We start from the raw sequence: 12,489 nt of genomic DNA, 5'->3' as shown, positions 1-12,489 counted from the left end.
TCTCTCTCAGGTGATATCGCTTCCGCGGCGTAAGGGCGTGTCTCTGCGCCCAACAATTGGTATCAGAGCCCTTATTCAGATTGGCGATGGTTGAGCTACTGATCTGAGGTGGTGGTTGATTATTGTGTGGTGAACACAAGGTATTTGTTGGAATTCCTGAGAGAAGCGGATTTATTTATACAAACGGAGAATGGCGTCAACAAGTAAAACAGTTAAAGTTAAAAAGTACGAGATCGAAAAGTTCAATGGGAAGAATGATTTCTCCTATTGGAGGATGCAGATGAAAAACTCGTTGATTTCGTAAAAAGTTACACAAAGCTTTAGCAGGAAAAGAGAAGAAGCACAAGGATATGTCTGATGAGGATTGGGAGGAGCTGGATCTGGAAGCACGTGCATCGATTATCCTTTGCCTTGAAAGTGATGTAGCTTTCTTGGTGGATGGGGAGGAAATGGCTGCGGGCGTATGGTTAAAGTTAGAGAGCACATTCATGACTAAGAGTCTAACGAACCGGATCTATTTAAAATCCAAATTGTATACTTGCAAGATGGAGGAGGGTTCATCAATCCGGGAATACATCAACAAGTTCGATATAATCTTATCGGATTTGAAAGATATTGAGGTGACAGTGGAAGACGAGGATCAGACACTTCTACTAGTTCTATCTCTGCCAAAGTCTTATGAGAATCTGGTTCAAACACTGATACTTGTGGGTGACAGTTTATCGATGGATGAGACTAGAACGGTGCTTCTAGCAGATGATCTTCAAAAAATTATAACTAGTGATATGACCACTGGTGGTAACAAAGAACAAGCGTAGGGGTTCTTTGCCAGAGGAAGGGGCAATGAGAAAGGAAAAAGAAAGGGAGGAAAGTCTAGATCAAAATCAAGACCTCTTGCGGAAAGACCGTGTTTTAAATACGATGAGCTAGGGCATTTCAAAGTCAATTGTCCTAACAAGAGAGTATGTGGGAAGAAGAACAACAACAAGACTGAAAGACGAGAAGGCAAGGAAGAGGCGAGCTACGCTTCAGGGGCAGTTGATCTACACAAGATCTCACTCACACAGCAGAAGAAAAGATGCAAGACTCTCTCTTTACACAGCCCGTATGGCAAAGAGGAAGATTACTGAAGCTGGGAAGTGAATCACACACAAAAACCACAGAGAAAACAGATTTAAAAATTCTCTCAGGAAGACAGCACAGTCTCTCTGGTTTTTGCCAACGTTGGGGCTACTGAAGAAGAAAGTGAAAGACGAGAAGGCAAGGAAGAGGCGAGCTACGCTTCAGGGGAAGGGAGCGATAAGGAATGCTATATCGTCACGGGTGGCGAGGATACCTCCGGGAAGTGGATTCTTGATTCTGGTTGTTCTTACCACATGTGTCCAAATAGGAAGTGGTTTACTACCTACAGAAGCATTGATGGTGGAACCGTATTAATGGGAAATAATCATGCTTGTAAAACGGTGGGGCTAGGTGATATCAAAATCAAGATGCATGATGGAGTGGTCAGAACCCTAACGGACGTGCGGAACGTTCCCGACTTGCGGAAGAATCTTATCTCAGTGGGTGCATTAGACTCCGATGGCTGTAAGATTATTACAGAGAACAAAGTGAAGAAGGTTGTTCGAGGTTCCCTAACAGTGATGAAGGGTGTTCGTCATGATAATCTATATACTCTCTCGGGTACCACGGTGACAGGAGATACAACCGTTGGAACTGATGGAAGTGGTGGAGACCCATGTGAGCACACACGGTTATGGCATAGGCGGCTTGGGCACATGTCAGAGGAGGATCTAGATCTGCTTAGTAAAGATGGGTTGTTGAAGAATCTGAAGAAACATTGCATGGATTTTTGCGAGGACTGTGTGTATGGAAAGGCGCACAGGGTCCAAATTCTGAGGAGCAAGCACAAGAGCAGAGGGATACTAGATTATGTGCACACAGATGTTTGGGGTTCGGCTTTGACAACTTCCAAGGGTGGTTCCAGATATTTTGTCTCATTCATAGATGATCATTCGAGATATGCTTGGATGTCTCATTCATAGATGATCATTCGAGATATGCTTGGATTTATTTTCTGAAGTATAAGAATGAGGTATTTGAGACATTCAAGAAGTGGAAGGCGATGATATGCTTGGATTTATTTTCTGAAGTATAAGAATGAGGTATTTGAGACATTCAAGAAGTGGAAGGCGATATTGAGAACAGGACAGGAAAGAAATTAAAGACATTGAGATCTGACAACGGTACAGAGTATACAGATGGTGCCTTCAAGGAATTCTGTGATCAGGAGGGGATTGCCAGACACTGGACAGTTAGATCTACACCACAGTAAAATGGGATTGTGGAGAGACTGAACCGAACACTGCGGGAGAAAGCAGTGAGTATGCGATCTTATGCTGGTTTGGACAAAAAATGATGGGCATAGTCGATTGCTACAGCTTGCTATATAGTGAATCGATCTCCACATTCGACATTGGACGGTGATACACCCTATCGGGTGTGATCAGAAGAGTATGCAGATTATGAGAGGCTCCGAATTTTCGGGTGTACCACCTACTATCACGTCAACGAGGGAAAGTTTGACGCGAGGGCCAAGAAGGCAATTTTCTTGGGGTATGCAAAGGGCGTAAAAGGCTACCGTCTTTGGTGTACAGAAGATTCAAAGTTCGTGATCAGCAGGGATGTTACCTTTGATGAGAAGTCCATAATTGCTAAGGTGCCCAAGGATGATGGTGTTGAGACTATTGGGAATTCTAAGTCCCAGGTTATTGATATAGAACCTAAAGACCAACCAGGTTCTAGTCGTGTTCAAGTGGGAAATCAGGTAGATGATGAGCTTGAGCAGGAGGAGGTTCAGTAGGAGAATACATAGGCACTATAACAACAACAGCTCGAGGATAGTTTGGCTTCCACCCGAGGGCCAAGAAGGCAATTTTCTTGGGGTATGCAAAGGGCGTAAAAGGCTACCGTCTTTGGTGTACAGAAGATTCAAAGTTCGTGATCAGCAGGGATGTTACCTTTGATGAGAAGTCCATAATTGCTAAGGTGCCCAAGGATGATGGTGTTGAGACTATTGGGAATTCTAAGTCCCAGGTTATTGATATAGAACCTAAAGACCAACCAGGTTCTAGTCGTGTTCAAGTGGGAAATCAGGTAGATGATGAGCTTAAGCAGGAGGAGGTTCAGCAGGAGAATACACAGGCATTACAACAACAGCAGCTCGAGGATAGCTTGGTTTTCACTAGGCCAAAGCGAGCATACAAGCAGGTACAGAAGCTGGGGCTGATCAACCCCTGAAGCACTATAGACAGGTTAATTTGGTTGAGTACGCACTCTCGATGGAGGAAGATGAGCCGGTCTTCTTCAAGGAAGCTATTCGGGATAGAAATAGCGAGAGTTGGTTGGCTGCGATGGAGGAGGAGATGGAATCTCTCCGGAAGAACCAAACATGGGAGGTGGTCCCATTGCCCTTAGGAAAGAAAGCTATAGGTTGTAAGTGGCTGTATAAAAAAAAGGAAGATCCTTCAGAGCTCGGTGGTACGAGGTACAAGGTAAGGCTAGTGGCTAAGGGGTTTGCACAAAGAGAGGGTATGGATTACAATAAGATATTTTCTCCAGTGGTAAAACACACCTCTATTCGGGTGCTATTGAGTATTGTTGCTCATGGTGATCTTGAGCTGGAACAACTCAATGTCAAGACGACCTTCTTACATGGAGACTTGGATGAAGAGATCTATATGCATCAACCTGAGGGATACAAGGTTGAGGATAAGGAGCATCATGTATGTCGCTTGAGGAAGTCCCTTTATGGATTGAAGCAATCTCCTTGACAGTGGTACAAGCAATTTGACTCCTTCATGCTAAAGCATGAGTTTTTCCAAAGCGACTATGATTGTTGTGTTTACATTCAGAAGCTTCAGTGATTATATCTATCTCCTTTTATATGTGGATGACATGCTTATTGCATCGAAGAACAAGGTGAAGATAGATAAGCTGAAATCTCAACTTAGCAAAGAGTTCGAGATGAAGGACATGGGCGATGCAAAGAAAATACTGGGTATGGAGATTAGAAGAGAGCAGACGAATCGGCGATTGTTCTTGAGTCAGAAGGACTACATTGAACGGGTGATCGCGAGGTTCGGAATGCAAAGTGCTAAGCCGGTGGTGACTCCATTGGCTCCATATTTTAGACTCTCTGGTAAACAATCTCCCACTACAGCGAAAGATAAGGCACACATGGAGCGTGTCCCTTATGCTAGTACAGTTGGCAGTTTGATGTACGCAATGGTGTACACGTCCTGATATTTCACAGGCGGTTAGTGTGGTTAGTAGATTCATGGCGAATCCGTGAAAGACGCACTGGGAAGCGGTGAAATAGGTCCTGAGGTACTTGAAATGTACCGTGGATACGGGTCTGTGTTTTGATGGAGATACATGTCAGATCGACGAGTATGTGGACTCAGATTATGCGGGCGATCTAGATAGACGGCGATCTACTACTGATTATGTATTCAGGATACATGGGGCTCCAGTCAGTTGGCGATCGATGTTGCAGGCTACAGTGACACTTTCTACTACAGAGGCTGAGTACATGGCCATGACGGAAGGAGTGAAGGAAGCATTGTGGCTGCGGGGTCTTCTAGACGATTTGGGGATTGAACAGGAGAGCGTGAACTTGTGGTGCGACAGTCAAAGTGCAATTCACTTAGCAAAGAATCAAGTTCACCATGCTCGTACCAAGCATATCGACGTCGGGTATCATTTTGTGCGGGATGTCATAGATGAAGGTGATATTTCTCTCATGAAGGTGCATACGAATGAGAATCCTGCGGACATGTTAACCAATATGGTCACAGGCAGTAAGTTCCAGCATTGCTTGGACTTGCTTCATATCAGCCCTTATTGATTTGCCCGAGAGGGCATGACCCTACAGGGCGGTGATGGAGATGAGGTGGAGACTATGTTGGAGAATAATTGTAGAACTACGGTTAGCTTGATCCCGGTAGAGGGTATGTAGGCAGCCGAGCTTGATCCCGGTAGAGGGTACGTAGGCAGCCGTGATATAGTGGCGCAGCTGGTTTTGGCCTGGTATGGCCTGGATCTCTCTGGTAATGTTCGTGGTGTTCTTCTGGTGTTCGTTCAAAATTTAAGGTTTATCAAATGATGAACGAGGTGGAGAATTGTGAACATAGGGGAGGTACACGGGACAAAGAGGGAGGACAAGGGACAAAGAATGCCCCCATGCCTTTGTACATGGGTCAGTAGGGGGGGGGGCTTTGTACACGGGACAACATGGGAGCATGTTGTGTGTGGAAGTACAAAGCATGGGTTTCTTCTGTACAAACACATGCTCCTACCCCACCCCCTCTATAGCCTCCTTCCGAGCTCAATTTTTTGAGCTGATTCCTCTCTTCCCTCTCTCCTATAAATAGGAGAGGTAGTGTGGTAGTGTGGTAGTGAGGAGTGTGGGGGAAAAATCTAAATTTGAGAGGGAAAGAAAGAGAGAGGAAGAAAGAACTTGTAATAGTTTGGTATTCTCCTCATAGTGAAACCCCCCTCCCGTGGACGTGGGCAAGTTTGCCGAACCACGTAAATCTCGTGTTTGTATTGTCTTAACTATGAGTTGTCATTGCTTGTAGGTTCCCTCGACATTTCAGTCCTAGAACTGATGAGAGGAAGAGTGTATATTTCACTTTGTTGAAATATCTCACTTTTGATTCTTGTTTCCTTTGAGAAATAAGAATTTCACTAACTATTCTAGTTTCCTTTGAGAAACAAGAATATAGAGGTTGACTTGTGCTTTTGTGATAACAAAAACCAGGGCTCTCTCTCAGGTGATATCGTTTCCGCGGCGTAAGGGCGTGTCTCTGCGCCCAACATTATCTATGGTTTTATTTCTAGTAAATCCTTATTATTGTTTTATCTTATTGTAAGTATCAAACAAAGTTTAATTGGATTATTTTTTTTCTTGATCAAAGACCGCTATTTGGTAACATACCCATAAATCAAGTTTTCATTCTCTTCAGCAAATTGCACTATTTGTATTTGGTCTTCGATAACCAACATTATACTTGAAGCACTGCAATCCACAAACTGTTCGTACTGTTTTCGATACCTGGACACTGTAGAAATGATCAAGAAAACCATAAGAATGTTCTCCTTATACAAAAAAAATTACACATTATATCATAGACAAAAAGGAGCTGAGTCTGAATGCAGTAACTACAATGATTTACAAGGGGGGAAATACAAGAAAAACATAATTACTCTTTGAAGCCTGTCAATCTTCATTAATTAACAAGGTAAGTAACAAGAAGAGCACCAAACATTAGCACATAAGCTATCCCTTGATCAATGGCCTTGCTATCACTCGTAGGAGAAGGTGCCATTGCCTGAGCTTGGGCTACTAGTTGCATGAGCCCAGACCAGAAAAATACGGCGAAAAAATAATCTCACAGATATCATTTTTTTTCCAGATTTCGATTGGAGAAATTGGGATTAAAAGGGTTATTTGCATCTGATATTAAGCTGAAGAAGAGAATGAGAGGAGAAGAAGGGGATTGAGAGATGGTGTGGGAGCTTGAAATGAGGTTTGTTTATGTATATAGGGTGTGTTTGGTACCCCATGAAAAACTAGGCCAAGATCAGTTCTGGTCCAGTTTTATTCTAAACCAGTTCAAAGTTCAATCAGGGGGAGGGTGGTCCAACAATCAACCTATTTAAAGGCTCTTTTTTGGCTTAAGAAAAATTGGGTCAGTTCTACCTAATTTTTTCTAGACAGGATTTTGTCAAAAATGAAGCAAAGGGCCAATCCTAGTCCCATTTTGAGTTGTTACCAAACACTTAGATTGTGTTGGCTAATTCTTTGACTTGGTTTGCAGGCTGAACTTTGTTGTGCAATTGGACTTGCCTAAAATTAGCCCTTTATGTTTGAAGTGCGTCTCTAGATTGAGTCCTATGTATCAGACTAATTCAACTCAACATCAGTGGACTTAATGTAATAACCCAAATAATTAATGCCTTAACACTTGATTAATGAATTTTTTTTAATTACAGATTAGAGAACTAATAAAGGGTATTTTCGGGATTTCACCCTAACCCCTGATTTTTCTGCCACGTCCGTGTTTGATGGCTAAAACTCATTCGATGAATGGGTCGGCACCTCTTTAACGGCAGAATAAAACAGGGAAATCAAAGAGAAATCACAGGAAAAAAAAAACACACAGAGAATACCCTCTCATTTTCTTCAACCAAACCCTCTTAGAACCTAGATTAAGATTGAGAAAAGAAATAAAAGAAGAAGAAGAGGAAGGAGACAGTAAAAAGGGAGGAAAAGAGAGGATTTCCCCCAAAGTTCAAGTTAACCCAAAAGGTATGAACCCTTTCCTATGTTAAATTCTTGATTTAGAAGAGTAAAATTGTTATAGATATCTTAGTAAATCAAATCAAAATAAAATGAATGAGGAAATTAACTTGTTATGAATATGAAATAAAAGAATCTAGGGTTTTCAAAAGGAATTTTCTTATGTGTTTAGGAGGCATGAAACAAACTGGAAAAAAAAAGAAAAAGAAAAGGAAATAACTAACCCTAGTTTCAGCGAAGTCTGACCACCGGCCATCCCTAGTCGCCGGCGGTTTCCTCGTCGCCGTCCTGCAGCCATGGCGAGAGAGAGAGAGAGAGAGAGAGAGAGAGAGAGAGAGAGAGGAAGAAGAAGAAAACAGAATGAAAAAAAAAGAACAGAGGAAGAGGAATGAGAAAAAAAAGAAGAAGAAAAAAAAGAACAGAAGAAAAGGAACGAAGAAAGGAGGAGGAGGAAGATGATCAGTTGGATGAATATTAAAGGAAGGAATTTTATAAAAAGACCCATAGTTATTTTTGACTTTGCTTATAAAACCCTCTTGAGTGGAGAATAGAATTTTGTGACCTAAGAATTCATTCTAAGTCCCTAAAAGCCATAAAATTTTGTAAGTAAACCTTAACAGAGAAAACTAAAATCATATATGAATAGAATAATTACATATAAACCCCTGTTTTATCATAAATTATTAGGAAATCCAGAAGCTAGTATATGAGAGTTATAAAATTTTGATAAATTGCTAAAATCATAAATTATTAGGAAATCCAGAAGCTAGTATATGAGAGTTATAAAATTTTGATAAATTGCTAAAGATAACAATAAGCTCATATGTACTGTATATTAGACTCTAGATTATGAATTGATTTACCTATAATATATGTTTGTTCTGAATTAATAATTAGTCATATATCTTACATTATAGGTTCTGGTTGATATTCGGGAGACTAATATTTTGAGAAAGTCGTGACCACTAGAGGTGAGTTCATTTCTCACTAGTATTTTATAATATGAAATTGCATGAGTTTTATATTTGATTTATCTTGTGATGAAATAAATAAATAAATAATATGTCTTTTCATGTATATTAAAGATTTGACCTATGTCTATTGTGGTCTATTCTATAATACGATGTTAGCCTCGTACAATATATGAAAAGCAAATTCGATTCCTATATAAAATATGAAAAATAAATTTGGCTCTCACGCAATTTCCAAATACTTATGGACTTTGTTTTATCTAAAAGTTTTAATAAAGTATTTAGAACGGATTTCAACAGTTTAACGGATTCAAAGATTTTTTTCCGTGACTTAGTATCTAATAAAAGAAAAAGTAAATATTCGTAAACTATTTTAACAGAAATGAGAAGCTTTACCTCGTCAATTTCATTTAAAATATCTGCAAATTCTGATATGCAAAGTATTTCTCATTTGACATGTGATCTTGATGTTTTCAAACCCTCAAATAGTCCACTATGGATTGATTCTGCCTGCCATATGGTGAATGCACCTTTATTTGGCCCTTCTGTATTGGCCCTTCTAAAATCTGTTCTGGCCCCTTCGTATTTGGTCGGTAGCCTATGGCAGTGTTAGGTGTATTCGGTTCTCGGGAATTATCTGTTATCTGATGCAGTTACGCATTCCCTTGCTACTGGGCTAAAATTCGTAGCCTTAGTGTGACCTATGTGGTGACTTTTACATTCATGAAATACTCATCGAGAAATAAAATTTTGATAATTGACTATGAAATTAAGAAAACAACAATTCTCTGATTTTGTACAAATTAGTAGTTCTTTTCCTTCTTAATGTTTACCTTGATTCAAAAAGGGTTTGATTCCAAGAAATTTCACAGTTTATTCAGTTGCACATGAGAAAGGAAATATAATTGTTGTATTATTTCTTAAAAATGACAATATTACGATATTTGGATCGTATTATGCTATCTGTGAATTTCTCATGAAAAACTTAAAATTTGTTAATTTTTGAGAACTATTCTTATTACTATTTTGTTAGTTATCTAGGAACTCTAGTGGAAAATGTTCTCACTGAGCGCTAGCTCATTCCGTTATTTTAAATTTTTTTTCAAATCCGGTGTAGCTTCATAGTAGCCGAACTTTTGGTTTGAGCTTTTGGCTGAGAGGCGTTATATGGAGAGCCTCTTCTTGTTGATGTTACCTTCAGCACATTTTATTTTATTTTGTAAAAATGCTTATAACGGTGAGCTTGTGGGCTGTAAGTACCAATCATATATATATATAGTTGCTCTGATTTCTATCATCAGTAGGTTTATGAATATTTTGAAAATAAACTATGTGATATGAATTGCCTGGCTTGACTCGTGCATAAGACTTGTCTCGTGCACGGGTCGCTGCTGTCGCGTACCCCGTATTTTATGAATTTCCGCTGCAGATTCGGGGCGTGACAGTAAGGTTTATGAATATTTTGTAAAAATGCTTATAACGGTGAGCTTGTGGGCTGTAAGTACCGATCATATATATATATAGTTGCTCTGATTTCTATCATCAGCAGGTTTATGAATATTTTGAAAATAAACTATGTGATATGAATTGCCAGGCTTGACTCATGCTTAAGACTTGTCTCGTGCACGGGTCGTTGCTGTCGCGTACCCCGTATTTTATGAATTTCCGCTGCAGATTCGGGGCGTGACAGTAAGGTGGTATCAGAGCTTAGGTTTCGACGTTAGAAACCTTGTAGGGCACGCTATCATATAGTATATGCGCTAGATGAGTGTTAGCGTATGGATCAATTATGTGATATATATGTCTGTATATATATATATATGCACGTGCAATGCACGTGGTCAAATATTATAATTGTTGATTTTTAGTTTATGAATTTACTATAACATAGTTGCAAAAAAGTTTATGATTATCATAATATATTAAAAAGTTTTAGATATTTTAATATATAAAATCTTGTTGGTTTCAACACTTTACCTTACACATAATTAGTGAGGTTTAAAGTCTTAAAATATTAATGTTCTAAGAGCAATTTAATGATTTGGAATTATAATTATAAAATATTAATGATGTAAGCACCAATATCTAAAAAACTATTATTATTAATAAAAAATAAATATTGAATTCATCAACGTAAAATGATAGGTTTATCTGGTCATAGAGGATTTTGTTTAATTATAAAGAAATCACTCGCACCTATTGTCTACTTCCACTTTCTATTATCTGGCGACCGAGTATTATAGATATTCAAAAACTTTTCTATAGAAATTTTAAAGTTATACTGTGTAAATTCAATCAAGAAAGAAAATATAAATTATGTGATCAATTCCAAAATCTGATTATAATATTCCTACATCTTCTCAACTATTTAATTAATTTGTCAAAATGATTACTCTCTAATTTTAGAAAACTATAAAATATAATTTGAGAATGATTTAAACATATTTTGTACACATATGGATTGTATTTTAATAAAATAATATAGATCTATCCAATATTGAATAATATCCAAAAATTTAAGCTAAAGAGTTAAAAGAATATAATAACACTCATATCCAAACTGTATGCTTTATAAAGGTGAGACATATAAAATGAACAACTTAATTTATTTTGTTAAATAATTTATTACAAATCATAAAAAATAAGGAGAACCATAAGGATCACATAGTCATCCCAAATAAAGATTAAATTTCTTTCTGTAAATTTTATAGCAAAATATTTTCAGATATACTTATAGACTTGCTATAAAATCCACTCTTCTAAGATTGATATCACATGTGTCTTAAATTGTGCTTTGTTTAAGGGTTAATTTTAGAAAACTTCCCCTCAACTATGGGGGAAATGTTAACCCCCCCTCCCCCTCCCCCTCAACTACTTGAAATGAGTAAATGTTTGTTCGTCAAATTTGGGGTGTTATAGTTAATCTATCTCAACTTTAAAATTTTGATCTAACCCTATAAAATTTTCACAATTAACCCCTCAAAACTAATATCATTGAGTCGAATTCATTATGTGATAAGTACTTGACTTGGAAAGACCAAAATATCCCTCAACCATAAAAGAATTAGCTTGATTTTTTGCTAGATGAAAGAAAATGTGAAGATTTAGAGGTAAAATGATTTGTAAATTGGTCGTAATCCTTTTATTAATAGTTGAGAGTTTCTTTTAACTAAAATGACTTTCTTTAATAGGGTATTTTGACAAAATCTCTTATTAAAGTCTTTTACATTAAGGGGGTTTGTTAAGAGACATGTAAAAGACCAGAAGAGTTTTTATAAGACAAGCTAAGTCGAAGGGTGTTTTCTAAAATCGCATCAAAGTTGAGAGTGGTTATCTACAACACCTCTATAGTTAGGAGGCTCTGTCAAATTAAATTAATTAGTTGAGTGGTTTTTTTGAAACATTCCCCATACTTTAGAGTGTTTTCAAAGAATTAACTATTCTTTTAAATTTAGATCAAATATTTTATAATTCTATATTAGTACCTAAATTATAAGCAATTTTAAAATTTTAAGGGAATAATGTAGAATTATTGGAGATTTAAAATCAATGAAATGATATCTAAATTACCTTTAAATATTGCTCTTATAGGCAATATATGAAAAATTGACCATTATATCGCTCTATCGACTGATATCAAAGGTTAAATACTTTATCTTAATAATATTTATGGTTTTATATTATTATTTTTTGAGGATTTTTCTCATATATTGATCATTATCGAAAATATTGGATGATATAACAAAATCGAGTCATTTTTAATTTGATTGTGGGCTTGGCATTAGGTCGTGTTTGGAAACCAAAACTAAAACACAAGTCACAAAAGCCACAATTCATATCCCAAATCTCTCCACTCTCAGGTCTCCCAAATCTTAAGCATATATCTTGACACAAATTCTTATGTTGAAAATTCATCAATATCTGAGATTATAGATTAAAATATTATATTATGTATGAGCAGTATCTCATATAACACCCATATATTTTTTTACTTAACCCCGATTATTGCAATCCAATATCATGGATTTTATTTGTCCATTATTAATATGATGACCAACACTTTGTAGTAGTCATTCGAAATCCTCTTCTAAAGTTTTCTAAGTAAAGTATATAAATTCAGAAATAATTCAAAATCTTAAGATTATTCAAAAT

The sequence above is a fragment of the Asparagus officinalis genome, chromosome 1, assembly GCF_001876935.1.
Source record: "Asparagus officinalis chromosome 1, Aspof.V1, whole genome shotgun sequence".
Classification (NCBI taxonomy): domain Eukaryota; kingdom Viridiplantae; phylum Streptophyta; class Magnoliopsida; order Asparagales; family Asparagaceae; genus Asparagus; species Asparagus officinalis.
The sequence above is the reverse complement of the archived record's forward strand: the minus strand, read 5'-3'. Positions refer to the sequence as shown.